The following is a 25,247-nucleotide window of genomic DNA, read 5'->3' as shown; positions in this document are numbered from 1 at the left end:
AGCTATAGCACCTTGTAGTTAGAAGGGTCTCCTTCCTGGTACAGAGGTCCCCTCCATCAGAAACCAGGGTGGATAACCAGGTGGCCATTTCGCCTGTGCTTTGAATCCTGCCAGTAATAAGGGGGAGTGGGGGCCCCTCTTATTATTGGACAGGGATTTGAATAATACAGAAGAGTGGTGGAACAAAACCAAGCCATGGAATAAGCAAGCTAGGACCAATCTCTAGGGTTCAGGTCTTTACATCTATGGGGTCTGAGGCTTGGAAAGGAAGTGTATTGCAGTAGATGCAGTTTGGAAGGACCTGTTAAATGCAGAAGGTGGGCCAGGGATTTAGCTCAGCAGCAAAGCGCCTGCCTGGCAAGCGAGGGGTCCTGAGTTCGATCCCAGGTACCCAAATAAATAAATAAAAATACAAAAGAGAGCAAAAGGTGGCTCCTTACAACATAGTAATTTTTATTTTATTTTATTTTTTTTTGTCTCTTTCTGTTTTATCTGTACTGGAGATCGAACTCATGACCACACACTTGTAAGGCAGGTGCTTATGCCGCTGAGCTAAATCCTCAGCCCCTAACATAGTAATTTTTAGCTACGCTAAAGAAATCATCACAAACTAGGGGTGTAGCTCAGGAATAGAGCTGTGCTTAGTGTGAGTGAGGCTCTGAGTTCAGTCCTCAGCACTGAAAAGGAAGGAAGGGAGGAAAGAAGAGAGGAAGGAAGGAAAAGGAGCAAGGAACTTTGGCCCCTGCTCTGGGGCTGCCTTTGTGCAACCCTCACAATATAGAAGCATCTCTTAAGACTGTAAGGGGAGACCAAGCTGCAGTGATACATGTGGCATGATACACTACACAGAAATGTCAGCATGTGCTGGGCATGTAACTTAGTGAGAGTGCTTGCCTAGCAGGTGAGAGGCTCTAAGTTCCATCCTCAGCATGGAATAAAAAGAAATGTATACACATGGTTCTTCCTGAATACAAACACGTGATATACATACATGTGAAAGGCCTGGGATATAGGTTCAAAGGCCCTGGGTTCAGTTTTTTGTTGTTGTTTTTTGAGACAAGGCCTCACTGTGTAGTTCAGGCTGGCCATGAACTTGCCACCGTGTCCAGCTGGGTTCATTTCTTAGTACAGCAAAAAACAAATATGAAAAGATGTCATAGATCTAGTAGTGTATGCCTGTAATCCTAATACTCTGGGAGACTGAGGCAGGATGATCGTCAGTTTGAGCCCGGCCTGGGAAATTTAGCAATTTAACGAAACTGTCTCAAAATTAAAAAAAAAAAAAAAAAAAAAAAAAAACGGGAGCTAAATATATAGCCCAATGCAAAGCTTCAATTCCCAGTAATGGAGAACAAAAAAGATCTAGTAGACTATGTTATAGGATTTTATGTTTGTATTTATGTAGGTATGTTTTATATGTGTATATGTACATATGAAGATTAAAGAGATGTTCTCTCTGTGATAAATTTTTAAAAATAATTTTATTAAAGTATAAACTTTTTTCGGTGCAGAGGATTGAACCCAAGGCCTTGTATGTGTGAGGCATGTGTTTTACTACTGAGCTACAGCTCCAATATCTGAGATATAATTTTTTGATCATTTGGTTTTTTGAGATAGATTTTGCCTGCACTATTCAGGCTGGCCTTGAGCTTACTTTGTAGCCCAGCCTGGCCTTGAATTTATAGCAATCTTTCTGCCTCAGCCTCTGAGTGTCAAGATTACAGGTGTGTGCCACCAGCCAGGCTAAGGTATAGATTGTTTTTTTAGTACCAAAGATTGAATTTACAACCTCACATTTGCCACGATGGTGCTTATGCCACTGAGCTAAATCCCTGGCTTCAAGATACAATTTGTATACTGCAGAATTAATTCACTTTGTGGGTACAATTGTTTTAAATTCTTTAAAGGAAAACTACTTTTGTAATTAAAAAGTAGTTTAGTATAAACCCCTTGCTGATACAAGAATTCTCCCCTCCGTTGATCCCTGAGTTGAAGCTCACAGCACACAGTCTTTGGGCTTTTAGGGGACACCTTTGGTAGACAGCAGGTGTTCTCTGTTTGAGCTGAAATTTGTCTCTTTGTTATTCTGTCTCTGAGTCTGTCTCTTAAAGCCATGTCAAATAAGATGTCCCTTTCCCGCAGGGCCAGATTTTCACTGACTTAGGATGCTTGTTATGCCCCTCTGTGATTCCTTGCAGAGTCATGGGTAATGTGGGTCACGCTGCCAGACTGCTGTATGTGAGATGTATATGACCTTCCTGTGCTGGGCCCTGGCTGGCCCTTAAGCCCTCTTCCTAAAGACTGCACCCCTGGATGTCTGGCTTAGATGTTGCTTGGCTGTGAGATAATAGTTCATTTCTTTCTTTTCTTTTTTTTAGTTAATAGTTCCTAAAAATAGTGTTCTTTTAAAAAAATTATAGCTGGACATGGTGGCACACACCTGTAATCCTAGGATTGTGGAAGGCTGAGACAGGAGGATTGTAAGTTTGAGCCCAGCCTGAGCAACTTCATAAATTGAAGCCCTAACCCCTAGTGTGGGTTTGGAATAGGGAGCTAATTAGGGTTAAAAGAGGTCATAAAGATAGGACCTCAATCTGATAGGCTCTGCGTCCTTATAAGAAGAGACAGCAGAGAACTATCTTCTCCCTGTCTGTGCTCCAAGGAAAGGTCATAGGAGGACACAGGAAGAAGGTGGCAGTCTGCCAGCCGGGCAGAGTCCGCACTGGGGCCCAATCAGCTGCCTCCTTGATCCTGGACTTCTGGCTTCCTCCAGAGCTGTGGGAAATCAATGTCTACAGTCCTTAGTTACGGCAGCCTGAGTTGACCAGTACCTGTGATTAAATCGAGCCAGCCTTTCATGTTATGATTGTTTCCTTTGCTTTTTGGTCGGAAAGCTCTTTTCTGTCCTGAGGTCAGATAAATACTCACCTGGATTTTCTTCTGCTTCTTTTTTAGTCTCAACTTTTCCATTCTGCTCTCTCTGGGTTCACCTCCATCCAGTCAAGACTGATTTTGGTTTATGATGTGAAGAGGCTGATCTGATGTCTTTGCAAACTGTAGACCCGTTCTTTCTGTTCACTTTCTTTCCTCACTAACTGTATTTTATTTTTTAAATGTATGCTGTGAGTTGAGTAGCCAATATCAAAATGCCTGGGGCCAGAAGTGTTTTGCATTTGGGAATGTTTGCACAGACATAACAGGTTGGGACCCAATTCTAAATAAACTCATGTACGGATGTACCTTATACCCACAACTTTTAGGTAGTTCTATATAATATTTTAAATAATTTTGTGCATGAAACAAGTATCACAGTGTGGAATTTTCTATTGGTGTGTTCTTGTCATATTGGTGCTCAAAAAGTTGTGGATTTGGAAGCATTGTGGAACATGGGTTTTTGGGTTAGGAACAGTAGTCATGTTGTTCCCCATCCAGAAGGTTCGAGGGGCAGACTGTGAGACCTTTCTCCCCCGGCCCTCAGCCTTCCAGGTCCGGCAGCTAGGGCTGCTGGATCTTTGGGAACCCTTCCTCTTCCCTCAGACTGACCTGAAATGCCAGCTTTACTGGTGTGTACAAATGTGTTAGTTTCTAGACTTTCTCTGTTTTTTTATTAGTCTTTCTTTTTCTTCCACTATCACATTTTTATTATGACTTTATGTGTTTCATGCCTGGCTATTACAAATTCTTTTTCCAAATTTCCTTCACTGTGCTTGCTTATGTGTTCATGCTTCTGTATGAAGCTTACAATCATTTTATTGCATTTTCTGCAAATGTCATTAAAATCTCATTTGGAATGATATTAAATTTAAACAATAATAAATATATTGAGTTTTCCTATCCAGCTGTATGGCCCATTCTCTGTTTATTGATGTCTTCTTTTCAAACACTTCTCCTCTTCTTATTTTTTTCAAAAATTTATTTAGACTCCCATCTGGGTTGGCTAATGAAGACAATAGGGCAGGTCCTAGTGCCCCCCAGACCTGCAGGACACACTATTTGAACCACAGATTTAAAAAGCAAAGAAAATTTTAGTTTAAACACATCCCCATAGACATGCTGTGTTTTTACTTAGTAAATCTGAGGATACTAAACTAGACCCTAGAACAGTCACATGGGGAAAGAGATGTTGGGTTGGAATATAACAACAGTCTAGCAGTGACAGTGAACCTGTGGCATGCGTGTTATTGTATTTCTCTTTTAACACAAAAGATGTTAATGTATGAGTTTTTCTAAACTAAAATGTCAGTATTCAGGTTTAACTGCCATGTTGGCACTTTGCAATGAATGAGTGGGTTTTGGGTTGCGGTTTAGGTATTTGGTCTCTAAAAGGTTCGCCATCACTGGCAGGGTTTTAGAGCATTGCTCAGAGCTAGATTTCATGGGTTCAAGTCCTGGATCCATCACTTGTAATTGTGTGACTTTGAGCCACTTAACCTCTCTGTGACTTGATTTCTATATCTGTAAAATAGGTACAGTGTGGTGAATGATTATTAGGTTTATTGTGGATACCCATAAGTGCTTTTCTGCAGCAGAGCTGTTTCCCCTGGCAGCCCAGCTGCATTTTCTGCAGCTTCTGGTTGGTTCTCTGCTGGTCTTGGCCCACTCCTGTCATCCAGTGGAGCTGGGGACAGTGGAAACCGTGATCATGGTCCCTCCTTTTCAGAAGAAGCCAATTTCTCCTCTTTTCTTTCCTATTCTTGGGCCATTTCTGGGCAATGCTACTCTTCTCACTTGAGCTCTAGTTAATTTTTCGGAGAGCTTTGGGGACCTCTGGGCAGATTCCTGTCCTGTCCTCTTAGCCTGGGGTACTGCTGGGAGTCTGCGCCTCCAAAGGCAGATAGATGTTGTGCAGATGGAGGTGGGTGCGGGTGTGCAGCACATGCAGGTGTCTGTTTGCAGCCTGGGAGAGTTGTTACCAGCCCCGTGTCTCCGTGGGGTCCGGTGATGTTACCGCAGTACAGGGCTCGTGGTCTCACAGCGTGGAGGACTGAAGCGTGAGCCCAGAGGAGGAAGTTAGGGAAGTTTTCATTGCAAAGGAGAAAGGCTCCTGGGGTTCCAGGAGGCTCCCGAGTGGGGGCCTTCTCTTTGTTTTCCCCTTCCTTTCCTTTCTTTAGTATCGGATCCAGAGTCTTGGGCACAGTAGGCAGGTGCTGTACCCCTGAACTCTGCCTTTGTGTTCTCTGTAACTGGATATTATTAGAATATAAGAAGGTCCATTAGTGGGTCTCATTAAGTGGCCAAGTCAGGCCTCAAAGGACTGGAATTAAGCAGTTCTCCTGCCTCAGCTTCCCACGTGTACACCAATGTGCCCAGCTGAAAGTTTCTGATTTTTTTCAGTTGTGAAATATATGTTCAAAACAGCCCACGACACATACATGGACAGCGTGGGAAGGCATAGAGTGGACCTCTGCCCAGCTAACTCAGGAGGTGGAGGACCACCCTTCACCATCGGCTTTTACTTGTATCTCTCTCCTTAAATGGTGCTTCCTTCATAGCCCTGGGGAAAGAGCTAACCTGAATGTTATTGTAAGCGTTAACTCGCTGTACTTTGAGGCTTTCCCACGTAAATTTATATCCTTAATGTAGGATGTGATTTCGCATGCATTTGAACTTTCATAACTAGGACCCGACTGTATTCCAGCTGCTTAATAGCACTGTAGTTGGGTTCATGTTCCTGAAGGTCACTCTGTTGTTGCAAGTTGCTGTAGTTCATGTTTTATTTCTGTATTCTGGGGGCGCTACGACTTGAACTCGGGGCCTTCACTGAGCTACATGCCCAGTTCTTTTTATATGTATTGTGACCCAGGGTCTCACTAAGTCACAAGGTCGTGAACTTCGGATCTTCCTGCCTCAGCCTCTCACAGTACCGGGATTACAGTTTGTGCCACTGTAGCCAGCTAGTTCCTTGCTTTTAGACTCTTTGTGGGAAGATGCCCACTTGTTCTTTCTACTCACAGATGGGCATTTGGGTTGTTTCTGCTTTTCCCTCCTATGACCAATGTCCTTTCCAGATGTAGGTTTCTCCAGGCTGTTTCCCTAGGAGTGGAATTATAGGATCACAGGCTGTACCTCCCATTACTGCCCCACGGAAGCCCCTGTGTTCCGTCCAGCCTGGGCCAGGATACTCACTGGCCCACAATCACACATCCTTGCTTTTGGATGATCCCAGGCTGGCTTATGGGAACTGGTATCTCCTTGTGTTTGAATTGGCATTTCACTGATTGGTATTGAGGCTGAATGTATTTGTGGGCTGTTTGCTTGTACTCGTCTGAACACATTTTTTCCCTATTAGATCTTTCTGATTTCTCAAAGAACTTCCTACTTTCATGGTGTACTACTTATGTGATGCCTATTGTGTGTTGTGAATAACTCTCTTAGTACAAGGTTTCTACTATCTTAATAGTACCCCTTTGATGAACAAAACAGTCAGGCTCTCCAGCAAGCTTGCCCTTAACTAAAGCTCAGGATTTGTATACAGTCCTTTTCTTTAGTGCCAAACTGCAAACAGTGAAATGCACAAAGCTCACGTGTGCTGTCTGCTGAAATCAGGAGACCGTGTAGACTACTTTGTCTCACGTCCCTGTCAAGATGGAGAACGTGGCTGGGCATGATGGTGCACAGCTGTAATCCCTGCACTTGGGAGGCTGAGGCAGGATTGTGAGGGCATTTGGACCGTGCAGCAAAATCCTGCCAAAAAATGAGAGAGAATGTGACCATCGTCCTAGAAAGTTCTATTATGCCCAGTCCTAGGCAGGCCCATCCCCAGTTCCCAGGCAGAATGAGCCACCATTTTGAATTTTTTCCTTCCTAAACTAATTTTGCTGGTACTAGAACTTCATATACCTGGAATCATACAATATGTGCTCTTTTTCTGACTTGCTTTGATGTTTTTGAGAGCCTTCCCTAATGTGTGTGTCAGAAATTGTTTTTATGGTTTTATTGCTCCGTACTATTCCTTTGTATGATTTTGTACAATCTGTTTCTCCTTTCACTTGTTTTTGGATCCCTGGGCTGTTCTCAGATTGTGGCTGTTACACATGAAGTGGCTGAGTACATAGTGGCTCTTGCTATAACCCCAGCACTCTGGGAGGCTGAGGCAGGAGGATTACAAGTTCAGCCTGTGCTTAGGCAACTTAGCAATTTAGCAAGGCCCTGTCTAAAAATACAAAATAAAAACGTCTAGGGACAAGTCAAATTGAAATGTATTTTTTACTTCTCTTAGGAGTAAAATTGATCACTGGGTCCTAGACTAAGTGTACCTCTGTTTTTGTAAGGCAGGGCATCTCTGCAGAAGGCTGCTCACATCTAAAGTATGTTCTTATCTCACAAAGTGAACACCTCTCTGTAGCCATGGGCCAGGCCAGGGGTGGGACCTTTCCTACTGTGGGCTCTATTCTTGGCCAGCCCATTGTGGGACTTAACCCTTCAGCAGATGAAGCTAAGCGAAAGGGCACTGGAGCCACTTAGTCCTGAAGTGCAGCTGATGAGACGGAGGCTGTGGCTTCCGTAGTCACCAGGGTTCCTATTTTCTTCAGCTCCCACTGCACGGTTCAGAGGTGTGAGCTGCTCCTCCACTGAGTCCCACTGAGTCCTTTCCGCTTAAATGGGCCACCCTCCATATCTGTTGCTTGCAATCACAGGGGCCTGGTGGATACAGTGTGTCCAAGCAATCAACAGTGGAGTGCAGAGAGCCTCTCGCAGTGCCCCAACTCTGAGTATAAACAGCTGACTTTATGCTCTGAATTTGTCATGACCCTATTTTTTAATTTTTCTGCCTCTCTCATTCTCCTTCTTATTCTCACTGTCTCTGTGGTGGTGGGGATCAGTCCCAGGGGACTCTACCCATTGAACCACATTCCCAGTCCTGGGACCCTAATTCAGCAGTTGACCTTCTGGGCTTTCATAATCAGCTCAACAGCAGTGACTTTGGAGCCAGCTTTAAAAATCTGCAGCAAAGCCAGGTGTGGTGGCTCATGCCTGTAATCCCAGCACTCAGGAGGCTGAGGCAGGAGGAGTGTTACAAGTTCAAGACCAGCTGGGCTACAAAGTAAGCTCAAGGCCAGCCTGAACTGTGTAGTGAGACCCTGTCTCAAAATAAATTTTAAAAAAAGTCTGCAGCAGGCTGGGGGTGTAGCTCAGTAGGAGAGCAGGTACATAGCAGGTGGAGGCCCTGGGTTTACACCCCAGCCAGCACTGGGGAGGAAGAAAAAGGCAAACTATTTCAAATGTCTGGGCTTTGTGAGGTCCTTTCCCCCTCTCTTTATTTTACGTTCAATTTCCATTTTTTTTTCCAATTTCCATTTTTGAAGCAATTTTCTCTCAGTCCCCATGGAACACTAATGGAGAACACTGGCTTAATTTAGAAGGGGAAATGCAGAAGTGTGTTTTATTTCTGGACATAATTTTTGGAGCCCAGGTTCACCCCTCTTGCTCCTTGATATCAAGCATAAAGGAGTTAGGTGAGGGGGTGTTTGGTTCAGTGGTCAGGAAACGGGTTCACCCCTCCGTTCCTTCACACCCTTCTCCCTCCCCCGGGACCTCTGGCTTAGGAAGGCTCACATCTAAATTGTTCTGCTCTGAGTGGGGCCTCATCTGAAAGTAAAAAAGGAAATGAATTCTCTCTGGTTTCTTCTTTGAATGTCATCAAATCACACAGGTTCGTGACAGGAAACGACCCAATTTCAATTGTCAGAGTGCCCGTCTTGTTAATGTCAGGTCTAGGAACGTATTTGATCAATGGGAAGATGTCAGGGGTGAGGTTGGCCAAGAAAAGGTCAGTGATGAATGGGAGATTATCTGTAGCCCCTCTCTGTTAGAACTAGCCCAGGAGTGTCCTGGAGCCCAAGGCGTGGCGGTGTTGCCTCTGGTTTCATTCTTCACCCCCGACCACCACAGCTGTTTTGAGCACAGATTTCCAGGGGCCTTTCCCCACCTGCCACTTTTAATTTGCTGGGGATTTCCTCATTGCCAGAGCCACTGCTTGGAGTCCCATGACCCTGATTTAGGTACAAGGCACCTGTTCCACGGTCTGGACTTGTTCTGACCTTAGTTTTTTGAGCGTGTGGTAGTGGAGGTTAAACCCTTTGCACTAAGGCATGATCTCACTAGGTTGCTAAATTGCTTAGGTTGGGCTCAAATTTGTGGTCCTCCTGCCTCAGTTTCTCAGAGTGCTGGGGTACGGGTATGTGCCATCATGCCTGATCTTAGACTTTTCACTTGAGGTAAGCAGAAACAAGACATGGTTCTTTACCATGAAGTTACTGTCCATTCAGGTTGTTGAAACAACATTCCACAAACCACGCAAGTGGTTTATAGATAACAGACTTTTGCTTCTCACAATTCTGAAAGCTGGAAGTTTTGAGATCAAGGCATGGTTCATAGTAGATGTCTTTTTACTGTGTCCTCGTGGGAAAAGGGCCACTGAGCCCCCTTGTCCTGTCCCTGCTGGGGGGATAGAACCCAGGGCCTCGCACCTGTTAGGCAAATGTTCTACCCCTGGATACATCCCAGCTCACCGTGGGCCTCTTTTATAAGTGCATTAAAATCTTTCATGAGGACTCCAACTTCATGTCCTAATCATCCCTGAAAGGCCCCACTTCTTTTTTTTTTTTTGTCTTTTTTGTTTTTATTGGTACCGGGGATCGAACTCACGACTGCCTGCTTGCAAGAAGGTGCTTTTGCCGCTGAGCTAAATCTCCAGCCCCCAAGGCCCCACTTCTAATTACTGTCACCTTAGAGGTTAGGATTTTTTGGGGGGTGGGTACCAGGAATCAAACTGAGGACCTCCTCTTGCAGGGGTAGGATTTAAACACGAATTTTGGGGGAACATAAGCTTACTGCATAGGTGCCTGATTTTAGTGCTTGTAGACCTGGAGGTGTGCTGGAGTCACTTTTTAGGTTGAGTGCTGCATGAGGATACTCCATGGAGGACAGCTTTGATTTATATGGCTTGTTACAAATGGATGTGAAATCTTGTTTTTCCATTATCAGTTTATCATGATGATTTTTTTTAAGTGCTAGTTTTTCCAGTGCTGGGGATCGAACCCAGGGCTTTCTGTATGCCAGACAAAAGCTGTGCCACTGAGCTTTACTGCCAGCCCTTGTGACAGTTTCTATGCAGTTGGGAGAGAACACCTCCATGAAGAGGTACCTTTTCTGATTTCTCATAGAAAGTGCCCTGTGGGCCAGGCTGGTCCCTGATGTCCCATAAACCCGTCTTCAGGTTCTGATATCACAGGGTGAACTGAGCCACACTTGACAGGGTTATTGGGAACTGACTTAGCAAAGGGGGAAACTTGGGAGTGAAGAGACCCCGTGTGGAATTGAAGTTGCCTTTGTGGAATTGAAAATTTCTATCCAGCTCATGCTTTGAGGTCGAGGTAGAAATGTGGGCTGACCCTGTTCCGTGCTGCTCGCGGTGGGTTCAGAGTTTGCACCGTGGGCGTTCAGCTTATGATATTCTCAGTGGTGAGCTCTGCTAGCAGGTGTGGAAGTGGACCCTGAGGGTGCCAGTGCTGGGCCCAGGGCAGTCTCAGGTGGACAGTGAGTAGGAAGGAACTGGAAGCAGCTGCTCAGGAGGGGGTGAGGGTGGAAAGGCCTGTGTGCAGAGTGTAGCTTTGGTGAAGGGGGAAGTGAGATGCATCTCCAAAGCTGGGAGTGGGGATCCAGCCCCACCGTCTGGAGGGGACTTTCCTAGAGGTAATGGGGTTCTGGGAACAGGCAAGATGAAGGGGAGGCAGTGTGCTGGGTGGGCCCAGTGTGAGTAAAGATGATTGCTTGCAGGATAAGGCTCAGGCTCGGGGTTTTCATCCTCATTCTGCTACCTAGTTTGTAACCTTGCGACATGACTTTGCATCAGCGGGTCTCAGTCCCTTTATCTGTACGACAGCAGTAATGGCACTGTGTGTGGCATTGTTGAAGCATTCAGACAGAAGCCATATAAGTTTAGTTTAGAACAGCCATTGACCCATGGGTGCTGGCTTTATTGTTAGGACTGGTGCCTCCTCACTTTGCCCCAAGAAATGTCCTTTAGAACTTGGAGCTCCCTGTTGCTGCTGGCTTTGATTATATTGAGCTTTCACAGCTCCTATGTGCATCTTCTTTCTGCAGCTGCAGGAGAGCCTAGAGCCAGATATGGTGACTGGGTTAATCGTCAGGTTTCTGGTGACATCTCTTTCCACTTTCTGCAGGGCCTCTCTTCTCTTTGATCCTTAAGTTATTGTTTTTTAATTGCATTTAACTCCCAAATGGCCTCCAGCCCTCCTTGATTTCTTTGTTGGGGGGGGGGATCAAACTCATGACCTTGCGCTTTCCAGGGAGGCGCTTGTGCTGCTGAGCTAAACCCCCAGCCCCCCAGCCCTCCTTGAAATAGACAGTTATGCATTTGGAATGAATAAATAAAATGTTCCAGCAGATGTTGACTCAGAGTTGCAGTGTGAGGAAGCAAAGCCTGATTGTATCCCTGTCTCCTCCTTTGTCTCTTGAGTTCTGGGACACACTGGGGTATCACTTGAGGTATAAGAAGAATGAGCCTCTGAAACAGTGAGGGTTTACTCCCCACCCACACACACAGCTAGGAAAGAACTGCAGATTTTCTGGCTGTGGCAATGAACTTTTGAAGAGAAAGAACTTTTGAAGAAGAGAAAATCTAACACTAATCAAACACCTGTTGTGTGCTTGGCACTTAGTGAGGTGTTTGGTACAGGTCAGACTGCTCTGGGAAACTGGCACTAGAGCTATCTCAGGCAGAGTTCTGGGAAGTTTATTTATGAGATCTGTTCATAGGTGTAGAACACAACTCCTCCGGGTATCGTTATTAAGTTTGGGGACACACCTGGAGGATGGCTGGCAGGTGGAGGGGTTTTATCAGTGGCTAGTGTCAGTGTTCTTACACAAACTAAATGGCTTCAATATCGCTAAGTACTGACAAAAGGAGCTCCAAGTAGACGCTCAGGGAAGAGCACGGATGGCAAAGGGAATGTGCGGAGAATGCAGATTTGGCAGAAAGGAAGGTGAGATGCGTCTCAGAGGTGGAGGCGCAGGGGTGTAGAATTGCCCAGAGAATCCGTCTGGACCCCACAGTGAGCCATATGAAGGACCACATGGAAAACCTTCCCAAGGACTTCTCTCAGTCTTCAAACTTGCCAGTGCATATGTCTTACTCATCTATTGCTACAATATTGTAACATAACAAACCACCCTGGAACCCACTGGCATCTGGCAATAAGTATTTATTTCTCTCTCACAGATCTGTGGGTTGGGCAAGGTTCCCTGATCTGGGCTTTTTTCACTGGGACTTGGTTAGCTTCACACTGTGAGTTGGATTTCGTTCTGTTTAATGCATCTCTGATCTCACTTGGACCAGGGACCTCTTTGATGCATTTGTGCAGAAGAGACAAGAGTGCGAGGGAGCTAGCTTAATGGCACAAGCATATGTCAAGCCTTCTGTCACCTTCCACATTGGTGCCTGTCCCTATGGCCAAAGTAAGTCACACAGCGAAACCTAAGCCAAGGGACAGGGAAGTAAATTTGCCACCCTAAGGCCATTGCAGAGCATGGCTATTTAATACAGGTACAGAGAGTGAGACGTAAAAGCCTCCTTGAGGATGATTCATTGGTTCAATAAATATTTATCCAAAATCTGCAGCATGCCAGGCCCTGTGCTGCTTCTGGGAAGCAGGCCTGGTTCTTGTTTTATGGGACTTATATTCTCATAATGGTAGAACACACTATAGAGCTGTTTGTTATCATTAATTATTTAATTTCATTGGTGATACTCACTACAGAAGAGAATTACAGAGCATGAGAGTGCTTATACCAAAAGCCTGACTTCAGGGAGGAAGCGATAGCAGAGCTCAGAAATGAAGGGTTAGAGCTCCTTAATAACTAAGGCAAGGGATCCTTAACAAGGTTAGCCTCACTGCTGACTTCTCATCAGAAGGTATGGAAGCCAGAGGCACTGATGACAAAGTCAGAGTGCCAAAAGGATCAGGCTGTCATCCATACAGATTTCTATACCCAGAAAAACTATCCTTCAAAAGTCAGGGAGGAATTAGACAGCCTAGATAAATAACACTGAGAAATTATGTCACTGGTAGACATACCCTATAAAGAAGTACTAACAGAAGTCTCTCAGGCTGGGATAAAAGGATCCTGGAAAGTGACTCAAATCCACATGAGGAAATGAAGTACGAATGTATTTTGTTTATAATTCTTTTCTCCTATGTGACTAGAAAGACAACTGTGTAAAGCAATGATTATAAAACTGTGCTTACAGACTTACAATGTACAAATATAATTTGTAAGACAATAATAGCATAAAAAAGGAAAAGAAACAGAAGGAGAGTCATGCATTGCTTAGTGGTGAATACATGTTCTGAAAAATACATTTCTAGGTAGTTTTGTCAAATGTACAAATATCAGTGTTCTTTTCTTTTTTAAAATATCGGTGTTTCTTTTTTTGGGTTGGGGGTGTTTTTGCAACAGGGTCTTGCTATGCAGTTCAGGCTGGCCTTCAACTTGCTTTGTAGCCGAGGCTGGCCTCAAACTCACAGGGGTTTTCCTGCCTCAGCCTCCTGAGTGCTGGGATTACAGATGTGCACCACCATATCCGGCTGATACCAGTGTTCTTACACAGACTAAGATGGCTTTAGTATCACTAGGTGATGCCGTCACGTGAGACCACTGTTGTGTATGTGGTTCATTGTTGACCAAAACATCAATATACAGCACATGATTGGCCAAGATGTGAATAAAATATATAGTAAATATTTAAATGTAAAAAACTATGTTACAGTTAAAGACAGATTGCCACTAACCTCCCCCATAGATATATTATGCAACTGTAACTGAGAGAGCTGAAGTGCCTATAAAATACAACAGAATAGACATTAAGACAAAATTATTACTAAAGATAAATAAGAGTATTTTGTAGTGATAAAAGGGTCGATCTGTCAGAAACCATAACAGTTATAAACATGTATGCACCTAAAAACAGACCTCCAAGCCACATGAAACAAAATTAACAGAAATGAAGTGAGAAATGGACAATTCAACAATATTTGGAGGTTTCAGTGTCACTTGTAATAAGGGATAGAGAAGGTAGCAAGCGGGTCACCACGGAATTTCAAGACTCAGAAAGCACTGTAGACCGAGGAGGCTTACCTCAGTATCCTGTAGAATACTCTGCCCAACAATAGCAAGTTCTTCTGACGTGCATGTAAGGTGTTTTTCAGGGGCCTCATATTTTAGGCCATAAAACAAGTCTCGATAAATTTGAAAGGATTGAAGTGCAATGTCTGTTCTCTGACTATAGTAGAATGAAAGAAGTCAATATAAAAAAATTGGGGGGAATTAACAAATATGTGAAAGCAAACACTTTCTTAAATAACCAGTGGGTCAAACGAGAAGTACTTTGAGATGAATGAAAATGAAAATATAACATGCTGAACTTAGAACATGTGTAGCTGCAAATGCCTATATTAAGAAAGAAGACCTCAAAAAACAAAAGAGACCTCAGGCCCGGGTACAGCTCAGTAGCACCATGCCTGCCTGGCAAGCACAAGGTCCTGAGTTTGATCCCCAGGTCCAAAATAAAATAAAATAAAATAAAATAGACCTCACATCAATCATCTTCCACCTTAAACTAGAAGAACAGCAAACTAAGCCCAAAGCAAGCAGGAGGAAAAAAATAATGAAGGTTAGAACAGGAAAAAATGAAATGGTGAATAAAAAGGTCATGTACTGTTTGATTCCATTTATATGCGATGTCCAGACTATGCAAATCCATGCAACAGGAGTAGATCTGTGATTTTCAGGAGCTGTGGAGAGGGAGGGATGCGGGTGACTGCTAATGGATTTCTTTCTAGGGTGATGAAAATGTTCTGGAATTTGACAGTAGTAATGGTTGCAGAATATACTAAAATCCGCTGAGTTATAAACTTCAAAAGGGTGAGCCTTATGTTTTGTGAATTATATATCAATGCTAATAAAAATGGTTTTGGAACAGAGTTAATTAGGCAAAGAAAGTTGTGGGGGAGGGGCTTCAGAGAAACAGTTGCCACACACAAGTATTGAGGTGTCTGTAGACCACTAGGGGAGTAGAGGTGCCAGCGGGGTAGGGTAGAGGTACGGTATTATGCTAAGAGCAACTGGACTTCACTGGGGAGATTTGGGGAGTAGTTCCCTGGGAAGGCTGGCATTTTGACAGGCACTGTGACCCTAGTGAGGACAGAGTGGGGAGGGTCAGAAGGGATCTGAGAAGGTGACTGCAGTTGCTGAGGTGTGAGGAAGCTGAACTTTAGGGAAGCTTTCTGTTCAAGGTCACTCTGCTAGATGGAGCCACACACAGCCCTCCAGCACTGAAGCTTCTGCTCTCTCTGGCCAGGCCGCGGATTCAGATGCTCCCACACACTCGCATGAGCAGTGGCAGGGAGGCATGCATCTCGTTGTTTTTGTTCTGTTTTTTCAGTACTGGGGATTGAATTCAAAGCCTTCTCGCTGAGCTACACCCCCTTCCTTTAGGATTATGATCATGGTTTTTCATTTTGAGACAGGCTTGCTAAATCAGGGAGTATGCCCCCTACTGATCAGGCCGCCGAGGACTTGAGGCTCACTAGGGCTGGTTGCAGTGAGCAGAGACAGACAGAAAGGGAATTTGTTGCCAAGGCACTGGTTTATCTCACAGAAGCCAAGGAGGATGTGAACCTGCAGGGCCCTGGAGCCTGAGTGTGCTTGAGAAGCCGAGCGCCCTCTCTGCCTGGGTAGCCCTGTCCTTTCTTACACTGCACTGCGGCCCACTTTCTGTTTCTCTGAACTGGACATGGCCACTGGGGAAAATCCCTTCCCGTGCTAATAAGTTTGCATTTTACTATTAAGATTAGTCTCAGCCCATTTCCCAGAATCTCCGCCCTTTATTTTTTCCGGTGTTAGAATTGAATCCAGAGTGTCACACATGCCAGGGACACACTGTTCCACCAAGCCGCATCCCAGCCTTGTATTTCCCAGGTACTTAAAGCAGGAACCTTGATGGGTGAGGTTGGTCTTGTGAAGTCCTGGAGTCTGCTGAGGCCAAGGGGCGTGGTCAGGGGCAATGCAGGGCCTCTGGAGCTACTCCAGGTAGCTGCCATAGCTGAGCAGCCACAGAAAGGCCAAGAAGAGCTGTTAGGCAGGGTGCCACGTTACCTCATTTTCAGTCCCCTCCTCATCCTTAGTAATTAACTGTAGGTAACAACACAGAGCTTATTTTGTCGCTTGAGTTGGTGTGCAAACAACAGACTGTTATCCTGCTCCTTCTTTGCAGTCTCTTTCAGCCCTTGACTGAGCAGGGAGCATTCCAGAATTTAGAAATAGTCTCACTACCTTTGTGAGTTCTCTTTGTTGCCCCAGCAAAGAAAGGCCTGGTTCATGCCCTCTTGGAAAACGTGTTGAAAAAGACCCCAGTGTCCGTCATTGTCTCATTTTCACCTGCTGTTTCATCTTCAGTGGTCCTGATTCAGGTGCCTGGAGCCCTGGTGATTGTGGACTAAAGGGGCCTGTGATGGGGGACGAGCAGGGGCAGGAGATGCCTGTGAAGTCCAGCAGGAGGCATGTGTGAGAGTCAGCTGCCCCACAGCCCTGCTGTTTGCAGCCCCGGCTCAGCCCTCCTCTTTCAGCTGGTCTGCAGGGGCTGTGTGCTGCTGTGGCACCTTTTCTGGGGAGTGGGCATTGTGGTCAGGACAGTGTGGGGCTGCTGAGGGCCCGGGCCCTTTGCCCTCGGGCAGCGTCTCTAGTCCTAGGCAGTGTGATGTTCTTGGCTGGAGCTTTCTCTCTTGCTGGGAGAAGCAAAGAATCGAAGTCCTTCAGTCAGCCACTGCTCTCAGACATCAGAGGGGAACAAGGACACTCTGAATGCAGATGCGGGTTCTGACAGCTCCTTTCTCTTTGAATTCCTGCAGCATTTATAAAGAGGCTGTGCGGATTGGTGTCTTATTATTTATGGCTGAATGCTGTTGCCTAGAACCCTGCTTCTAATACTAATTGCCAGTGGTGCATGGGGCTGGTGCTGACTGGCACAGCCGCCAGCCTCTGCATTTAATTTGCTTCCATCAGGTGAAGGAGGTAGGCAGGTTGCATTATAGGCATTTAATAGTTGATAAAACCTGAGGTTGGCTGGGTAGGGTGTGTGCCTGTGATGTTTTTCTCTTCAGTCACAGTGCTGGTAAGAGCTCAGACGAAAAGCCTGGCTTCTGATCTCTAATTTCATATTCTTTTCATCCCAGAGTGCAACTGTATTGTGATTCCTTCAGGCTAAGACTGGCTTAATCATATTTGTTTTTCTCATCTCTTATCTGTCCACCTATCTGTTTTATCCTTCTATCATGTTCTATAAAGAATTAAGGCTGCCTATGAGAGTATGTGTTTCTCTTTGTATCTTGTACATGTAGGAAATATGAAAACAGCCATTGCGGTGCACACCTGTAATCCCGGCACTGTAGGAGACTGAGGCAGGAGGATCATGAATTCAAGACCAACCTGGGCAGTATAGCAACTTAGCCAGACCCTACTTCAAAATAAAAAATTAGAAAGGCCTGGGGATGGAGTTTGGTGAGAAGGCTCTGCGTTCAATCCCCAGGATCACATAAAAAGAAATATAAACACATGTATTTATAATAACATGATAAAGTAGATGCTAATACCTGACCTATATGTAGCTACTTTACATTTATATATGCATGTGTATATGTGTGTATATTATACTACATAATAGGTCTATTAATATGTATATAAGTATGTACAATCAAATAAAAAACCAGTTAAAAATAAGACCAGGAAAACATAGGTTATCCAGGTCACAACCAGAAGAGGAGTTAAAATACATACTCAGACCATAGCACTATACACAGTTTACTCTGTTTGGACCAGACTTTGAGCTCAGAGCCAGTGAGTGGTTGAGGCAGGAAAAGTATTAGCGACGTGGTTCATGTGGTCACAGCAGAGGGGTCCCAGACACCCAGTGTTCTTCCAGGCCATTGGGTCTGCAGGGACTTCTTGCCTGCGTGCTCATGAATGGGTGAGCAAAGTGCGTGGCACGTGGGCCACTGCTCTAGACCAGTACCCGTGGCAGACTCACTAAGGAGGCACGGGGCTGGGGCAGCCACACGGACCTTCCAAGCGGTGTCTTGGGCAGCTGTTGTCTGTGGTTTACCATCTGCATAAAAGGCCGAACCTGCTTTTCCTCTGGCATAAGGGTGATGGCAGTTCCTGGAGGGATTCTGAGTGGAGAGCCACCGTAAGTCCCAGGAAGCCCTTCTGCAAGTGTGGCCCAGGGGGTCACTTCCTGTAATCTTGATGGACACTCCTAGAGTGACCCATCAGGGTGACAAGTGGTAGGAGGATGTGTCTCGAGGGACACAGGTACACACTAAGGACTTATAACTGGTCAGTTGCTCATCTGTTCCACGGGTATTTACCAAACAATGATTATGTGCCTAGAATGCGTGCCTGGCGTACTCTGCTTGCTGCTCTGGTCCTAGCTGAATGTCACTGCCTCTGGGACACCTGCATGGGCCCGTCCATCTGCATCTGCACTCATGTTCATGTTACCACATATCTTTCTTGATCATAGCTTGTCCTGACATTTATTTTTGTTTGTTTAGTAGGTTTCTTTTTTCCTGTCTCCAACATGTGAGTTCCGAGATACCAAGAATGGCATCTGTCTTGTTCACCCCAGTCTTCCCAGTCCTCAGAAAGCATCCGGCAGATAGTAGGTACTAAATTAATATTTAATATTTTATTAATAAATTAATATTTGTAGAATGAATGAATAAAGAATAGAGGGCAAAGATGAAGCAGATTTTTTGCCCTAGCCCAGAGCCTCTGCACTGAGCTACATCCCCAGCCCTTTTTATTTCGGGATTGCCTTGCTAAATTGCCTGGGCAAGGTGGGTTCAAATTTTCAGTCCTCTTGGCTCTGTCTCCAGGGGTGCTGGGATCACAGGTGTATACTACCATACCCAGGTACTGGTGCACACTCTGTCTAGTAGGAGATAGACATAAATACAGCATGTGGCAAAATGCTCAGTGCTGGAAGAAAAGGACAGGTCAATAGGGAATTTTAGGGTGGGAGAGACATCTTCCAGAAGGAAAACCATGTACTGTAGCACAAGCCTGGCAGTGACTGTCAAGTAAAGCCTCTAGCACTGTTTGCTGGCTCCTGAAGAATGAGATAGGTAAAGGACTTCTGGGGCCCTGAGAGTGGCAAGACCAAAGAGATTCTGAGGCAGAGCCATGTTGGGTGCTTGTACAACAGTATGAGGCGTGGCCGCAGCAGGGAAAGTGAGGTGGACCAGCTGCTGGAGAGTCCCCCATGGGCTTAGCTGGGCAGAGGAGGCAGGCAGCAGTGTGTGAGTGGATCCAGGGTTGCTGAGAGGACTCTGAGGCCGGGAGCAGAGTGTGATCTGGAGTGGCAGAGGCCATACCTGGGGAGAATGAACAGCCTTTCCCCTGGACTACATTGCAGTTAGATCATTTTAAACCATTGAAATGTTTTATTTAAAAATTTTTCCTGTTTTGAGAAATTACTGTATGTTCGTGAGGCCTTGTCTCTTATGCCTGTTGGCCTTGGGGACCACCGTTTAGCTACACTGGCCCAGGACCCCACATCAGCCATGCTATCCTGGCCCAGCTCTCCAGAGCAGCTTCTTGTAGCTCAGTTGCCAAATAACATGGCTGCTAGCACATTTCTAAAGCTGAAGGTAAAATATATGTGTATTGCACTGGTATCCTTTTATCTTAAGCATTTTTTAATGCTTTTATATTGCAGTTATGGGTTTATTTTCCTCATTTCCCTTCTCTTGAGCTTTTCAAAGTATTTTCAGTCACTTGGCTTGGGACTTTTAACTTTCCAATTTATATTAATTAGCAAATGACTGTAGCTTACATAGGAGTCATTTGTTTTATCCCTTTTGCCTCCTTCCTGCAAAAATTTTTAAAAAATTTCCTGCAAATCTTCCGTGTGGGTTCATTAAGCCGTCTGGCATTTCCATTCCCGATCAGCCCAGAGTGGGAAGTCATAATGGTGATGAGCCTTGTTGCTTGTGGTTCATCAGCACTGGGTGATGTTGGGTTGACAGATGCCAAAGGGTGCATGTTCCACACGTGTCTGATGGCTCTCATGTCAGCATATCAGGCTTCCTTCCCATGTGCACACGGGTTGCACTAGTGCGGAAGACTGAATGTAGAGCCTGGGAGATGGGCCAGAATCTGGGGTGACCTGGGCAGGCTTCAGTTGCCCCTGGGATGTGTGTGTGTGTGTGTGTGTGTGTGTGTGTGTGTGTGTGAACCAATAGGTAAGTGCCAAGGGAGCAGATCACACATGGCGACAGACAGAAGAGGTCATACCACCCAGGAACCACGGAAAAAGCCCACGGTAAAGTGATTCCCTTTGGGCTACATAGATACGGCGGGGGAGGAGTGACACTAGGGTTTGGAAAGAAAGTGCCCTCTGCAGGGTGGTGCAAGCCTCCTGAGGACGGTGAAGAACAGGGGCAGAAAGCTCCCATTCTATTTATTCATTAAGACGTTTGGCCTAATTCCTTTAGGATATGTGAGTATGTTCACTCTTCCAATTCCTCAGGGATCTAGACTGCAAATGACCAGAACCCAGCTCAAACTGGCTTAAGCAAGAAGGGAGATGAGTCTGTGGGTCCAGCAGTTTGGGAACTGAAACGGTGTAGGCATGGGTGGATCCCACCCCTGGTAATGTCACTGAGATTATGTATCTCCATCTCTGAGCAATGCGCTTCAGCTCTGACCGCTGTCTCTTGGCTATCATTAACTAACATTATTCACAGACAAAGGCTGTGTTTCTAAGGAACTCTGCCAAGAGTCCAGGGAAGACGCTGGGTGACTGGGCCTGTATCATATGCCCAGCCTTGAGCCAGTCACTGCCCAGGAAGTGGGGATATTGGTGGGCTCCAATTAGATTTACCCTTGAGGAAGAGGAAGTAGGGGCCAATTTCTCAGTCCTTCTGGCCCAGAGGAGGAATCATCCTCACATGGATGCTGGCCAGGCAAGGCGGATGTCCATTATGTAGGGCAGCAGAGGTGGCATGGTCCTCTCAGCACACCAGTGTACACTGCACTCTGGAAGAACAATGTTGAGGCTGCCGTCTGTTAGCAGTAGAGTGGTGTCCCCGTAGTTCTTGATTGTGTGAAGGGTGTACACTCAGCTTCTTCACACCTCTATGTCTAATCCACCCTGCTTCTGCCAAAGGAGGTGTCTTTCCATGCCACAAGCTGCTGTGAGCCCATGGAAGCCACTCTTCTACCACTGTGCTTGACCCAGAGTGTCCAAGATTATGCTGGTCTCTGAGTCCCCAAATCTAGCTCCGATGTCTACAGCAGGCCGTCTGCCTGCTGAAGTTCATGTCTCTTCCCAATGCTTGAGTTGGCTCAAGGCTTCACCTGCTTCCCATGTCATCTATAATTTTTGAACTGGTCAGTCCAGCCTGTGGTCACCAGGGGAAGGACAAAGTGGCTAAGCTGGACCCCAGCAAGTGAGGCTTTTCTCTTGCATTGCTTCTGAACTTAGAGCATGCATGGTCCAGAGGACCAGCTGTGTCCTAGCACATCTGCAAACTCAGCGATATCCCCGCTGATGTGCTTGGTAGCACATGATAGTACTTCTTAACTTTTTTTTCCCACAGTTCTTGGGTCAAACCCAGAACCTTGTACATGACAGGCAAGTGCTCTAACACTGAGCTACCCCGTCTCCCAGCATATGTCTCAAATTCTTGTTGGTGTGGGGGCAGGGTCAGTACTGGGAACTGAACCCAGGACCTTCATGCTGAGCTACATCATTGACCCTTTTTAATTTGTAATTTTGAGAAAGGGTTTTGCTAAGTTGCTCATACTTGCAGTCTCCTGCCTCAGGCTCTCAGAGTGCTGGGCTTACAGGCAGGTGCCACCCTGCTTGGCTATTTCTCAACATTTTTAACTGCAGAATTTTTTTTTTTCCAAATGAAGTCCTACCTGGAAGCCCCACGTATAACGTAGACAAAAGCCAAGTTGCTCGTGCTCAGGTTGGAACACTGCCTCCACTTATTCTTTTTTTTCTTTGTCTTTCTCATTTTTATCGGTACCAGGGATTGAACTCACGACCTCACACTTGAAAGGAAGGCGTTTGTGCCACTGAGCTAAATCCCCAGCCCCCCTCCACTTATTCTTACCTCTTCCCTTTTGCCTCAGTAGCCCCGAAGAGGCATTTCATATTCCCAGGGCTCCTTAGTGGCCAGTTTGAGACCTCTGGGTGATTATGTTCATCTGTCCCTCTCAGCAACATCTATTCTGATTCCCCATGGGGATCAGGTTGCCAGCGTTATTTTTCTTATCACCAAAACATTTTCTTCCTTAGCTAGCTTGTTTGTACTATGAAAAGGTCAACAGGGAGATCCTTGTCATCTTCGTGCTCACTGCAGGCAGATGTCAGGATGTGAGCCGTCCTCCGATGGCCCCATTTCATTCTCCCTGTCCTCCACAAGGTGCCTTTGGGAGGCCATTTCGTCCCAAGCATTGGTCAAGTTACTTGAGCCTCAGAGGGAGCCCTGCCTTGACAGTGGAGGCTTTGGGAAATTTTAAGGTGCTGACCGCCTGTGTACTATCACTGCCTGTAATCAGTATTTTGGAGTCCTTTTCAAACTGCCATTTCTAACAAATGAAACATTCTCGACATTCGTGAAAATGTCCACACTGGAAAAAAAATACCAAAAAGCATGTAAACATTTCCCAAGAGGGCCTCTCCTGCTAGGAAACGTGTTGTGTCTGTTCAGTGACAAGCGTGTCCCTGAGATTTGGTGGCCTTGGCATGGCTTCCATCCACCAGGGAGAATCCAGGCCTTGGTTTGGCTCCAGCTGGGTCTTTCGGGTGGCTGCCACTTGTTGACTTTAGGCCCAGTGATTCAGATCTGCATCTGGCTCCTGGGTGCCCCTGACAACAGGGCGTGGGAGGGAAGCCCCTCCTCCTGCAAGGCTGGGCTCTGCTAGCCTTTCCTGCAGCCCCTGGGCCTCTGGCTTCCTGGTAGGTGTTCCTGGGGCCAGGGCTCCGAGAGCCCAGGGAGGTACCTTTGTGATTGTAGGAGTCAGGGTCCCAGTTCCTGTGGGGGGTTTTCTAGGATTTTGCTCACCCCCAGTGAAAGATGTGCGTCTGTGCAGGGAGTGTTTGGTTAATGGTTGCTGCGGAAGGGGCTGGCTTTTCCTGGCAGCCCCAGTCTGGGAGAGACTGGAGTTGGAACCGAGCCAGGGGCCTACGTGTGTCTCCCCACACCATCTGAAACTCTTTCTGCCCCATGCTTCAAAGTAGCCTGGTGGACAGGGATGTGTTTGGGGTGCTGGGTGGACACTGTGTGTGTTTTAATAGAAAGTTGAGCAGCAGGTGGGCCTGGGACCAGGTGGAGAATGGGGCCATTACTGAGCAAATAGGACTGTGGTGTCAGGTGAATACTTTCTTGCATGTCCTCACTGTGTAGAGGACAGGCAGGGGCTGCAGGATCTGTCCCCGTCCCCCACACTTAGGTCAACGGGACAAGACTGACAAATCTAGATAGCCATGAGACAAGGTCAGGAACCCCCCAGGGCCACAAAGGGGGCAAAAATAAATAAATGAGGCAGCATTCATTACAGTGCTCAAGGATAAGAAGTGTCCAGATGAGATAGTTAAGACTTAATGATCTAAGGGGCTGGGGATTTAGCTCAGCGGCATAAGCGCCTGCCTTGCAAGCAGGCAGTCGTGAGTTCGATCCCTGGTACCGATAAAAATGAAAAAGACAAAAAAAAAAAAAAAAAGACTTAATGATCTAAGATATCTTAATGATTATTTTCATGCGTATTGGAATATAACTTGTGTTTTTAGTTGCCTTTTATGTATGGCAAAGGGTGTGGTTTGTGGCATGGACACAAGTAGGTTTCTTCTGAAAATAATTCGTTTTTGAGTAAAAGTGAGTTGATTTAAAGGAAAATATTTGATACCGAATGGGAGCCACACAGGGAATGGCAGGTAACAGTGACTGCCTGGCTTTGGGAGCAATCTGCTAGAAGTCAGAGATGAGATAAGAAATGGGCACAGGGAAGAGTCCAGGCATTCAAATCCAGAAATATGGGTGCAAATCATGGTGTAATCCACTTGGTTTAGCCCATGAGTCAGACAGGGGCTGCAGAGTGAGCTGGGATTATATTATGGAAGACCATCAATCTCAGATATGGACTCTGAACTTGATTTGGGAGACAGTGAGAACCATCATAGGTACTTACGGAGCGAAATGGTTCTTGGCTGCCCTATTTGTGATAGCTACCAACACTGAGGCAGGGGCCGAAGTAAAAAAGATTATTAAGAGGTCAAGTGTGGGCCACTGCCACATAGCCGTCTCCTGCTGGCTGTGTCTCGAGCTGGCTCTGGCGTGCAGCTCAGAGGTCCTGGAGAAAGGCAGGTGTGAGGTGGTTGAGATAAGCCTTGGTGCCCATGAGGAGGCAGTGGATTCTGGGCAGGGGTTCGGGTCAGAGGTTGTGGACAGAGGCCTGGGAAGGGAGGGGCCCTGTGACTTGTTCCTGGTGTCTCTCCTGGCCTAGCACGGAATGTTCTGGAGGAAATGGCTGGGATCAACTGGAGGAAGCTCGCCTGGGCCAGTTCTTGCCGGAGCAGGAAGTACGCACTTTCCTGCTTATGATTCACCTAGCAGGCTTGGCTGACCGCCCCAGGCCAGGACTTCATTCATCAGCAGGGCCTGCAGTCATCTGGGTCACTTTTTCCCTCCCTCTCACTTTTCTAATTTGGACAGTTCCACCAGGACTTTAGACACCAGCGTGGGGTTTATTTCTGTTTTTCCCTTTGAAGTTCTACTATGTACAAGATGCTGTTTGGGATTTTACTCTGTTCTCATGGGTTCCCTGGACAAGTCTGTGGAGGATGGTGTTACTGTGTACAGTGGCAGAGCAGGAATAGGGAGAGAGGGGGCCCACCCGTCCTAGGTAATACAGTGGGTTAGCCTCAGCGTCCGATTCCAGACTCACATGTGTGCTGAAGTGGACTGGACACGATAGCTTGGAACTGGGCATGGTGGCTCACACCTGCAACACCAGCTTCTGGGGAGGCTATGGCAGGAGGATTGTGAGTTTGAGGCCAACTGGGCAACTTAATGAGACTCTGTCTCAAAAAATAATAATAATGAAATAATAAAGAGGCTGGGGACCTTGCTCAGTGAAGTGCTTGTCTAGCTTCA

General features: G+C 46.1%; 1 protein-coding gene across 8 annotated transcripts in view; it reads left to right on the top strand.

Annotated features, from left to right (window-relative positions):
- The window catches only part of Rph3al (rabphilin 3A like (without C2 domains)), a 141,851-nt gene that overhangs the window by 5,908 nt on the left and 110,696 nt on the right, over positions 1–25,247 (top strand). For 3 of the 8 annotated variants that reach the window (XM_013152190.3, XM_063251076.1, XM_013152185.3), the window contains exon 2: positions 18,633–18,743. The exons of 1 other annotated variant lie outside the window; for it this stretch is intronic. The gene's annotated coding sequence lies outside the window, so the exon portion shown is untranslated. Of the gene's footprint in view, positions 1–18,632; positions 18,744–22,905; positions 23,054–25,247 lie in introns of those variants that run through there. 4 more of the 8 variants (XM_013152187.3, XM_013152186.3, XM_063251075.1 and 1 more) reach the window with 4 other exon arrangements.

The sequence above is a fragment of the Cavia porcellus genome, unplaced genomic scaffold (genome assembly GCF_034190915.1).
Source record: "Cavia porcellus strain 051 isolate PalLab524CR breed Dunkin Hartley unplaced genomic scaffold, mCavPor4.1 scaffold_6, whole genome shotgun sequence".
NCBI lineage: Eukaryota > Metazoa > Chordata > Mammalia > Rodentia > Caviidae > Cavia > Cavia porcellus.
This window is presented reverse-complemented; position numbering and strand designations above follow the sequence as displayed.